The following is a 1,548-nucleotide window of genomic DNA, read 5'->3' on the forward strand; positions in this document are numbered from 1 at the left end:
CACTAAATTTCTTTTAACGATTTACTTGAAACTATTTCTGGTAAGAAAAAAAGATTTGGTTCTTAAGAGGTGAACTTAAAATTAATATATATATATATATATATATATATATATATATATATATATATATATATATATATATATATATATATGTGTGTGTGTGTGTGTGTGTGTATCATATCATCTTCAGCTGTTACTTGTCCACTACGAACAAAGGCCCCATACAGTACATGTCCTTCCACTTGAGCCTGTTTATGGTCTTTCTATGCCAGTCCACGCCCACAAAATTTCTTAGTTCGTCAATCCATCGTCTTCTCTTCCTTTCACTGCTTTCTTTAGTTACTAGAGACCCATTCTGTTATTCTTAATGTCCATCTATTGTCTGTCATTCTCATTATATGTCCTGCCCATATCCATTTCTTTTTCTTACATGTTAGAATATCCTCTACTTTAGTTTGCTTTCGTATTCATGTTGCTCTTATTCTTTATCTTAAGTGTTATTCCCATCATTATTCTTTCAATAGCACTTTGAGTTGTAACTAGCTTATATTCTAAGGTTTTAGTAAGGCTCCAAGTTTCTGATGCATAAGTTAATACTGGTATGGCTATCTCATTAAATACTTTTCTTTTTAGAGAAAGTTTCATTTTACATTTCATAATCTCCTTTTGTTTACCAAATGCTCTCCATCCCATGCTTATCCTTCTGTTAGCTTTGGTCTCGTGTCCTGGAAACACTTAATGTCTGCCCTAAGTATGTATATTCATTAACAATCTCTAGAGGTTTGTCCATAACTCTTTATTTGTTGTCTCTTTGCATTTTCACTGAACATTATCTTAGTTTTACTCATACTCCTTTTTCAGTCCTGCAATTCTGCTTTCTCTATTCAAATCTCCTAACATCTTTTGCAATTTCTCCCATGATTAACTAAACACAACTATGTCATCTACAAATCTGAAGTGATTAAGGTGTTCCCAATTAATATTAATTCATACATTTTTCCACTCTAAGTTCTTAAAAACTTCTTCTATCTTCTAGTCATGCTGTGAATAATTTAGGGGAGATGGGATCTCCCTGTCTAACTCCTTTCTCAATCAGAATTTTCTCACTATCTGTAGTTTTAGGATTGCTGTACTTCCTGTATATATATCTTCAAGTTTCTAACATAAGATTCTTCTATTCCTTGTTTTTGAAGGGCTTTCATTACTGCTGAAGTTTTGAGAGAATCAAAAGCTTTCTCATAGTCTTTAAATGCCATACACAGTGGTTTTCATACTCTGTTGATTTTACCATTAGCTGGTTAATTACATGGACATGGTCAGTTGTTGAATACCCATTTCTAAGTCCTGCCTGCTCTCCTGGATAATTGAAGTCTAGCTGTCTTTCTATTAGTAAACCGAGAACGTATACTAGACCTAAGCCTAGCAATATGTCAATCAATTTTCTAATATTTCAACAAAAACATTTTCACACCTTTAAATTAATTGTCCAAATAATATCATAGGGAAGAATATCGTAATTACCAATAGTTTTTTTCTGTATAATTCACA

The sequence above is a fragment of the Palaemon carinicauda genome, chromosome 2, assembly GCF_036898095.1.
Source record: "Palaemon carinicauda isolate YSFRI2023 chromosome 2, ASM3689809v2, whole genome shotgun sequence".
NCBI classification, from domain to species: Eukaryota; Metazoa; Arthropoda; class Malacostraca; order Decapoda; family Palaemonidae; genus Palaemon; species Palaemon carinicauda.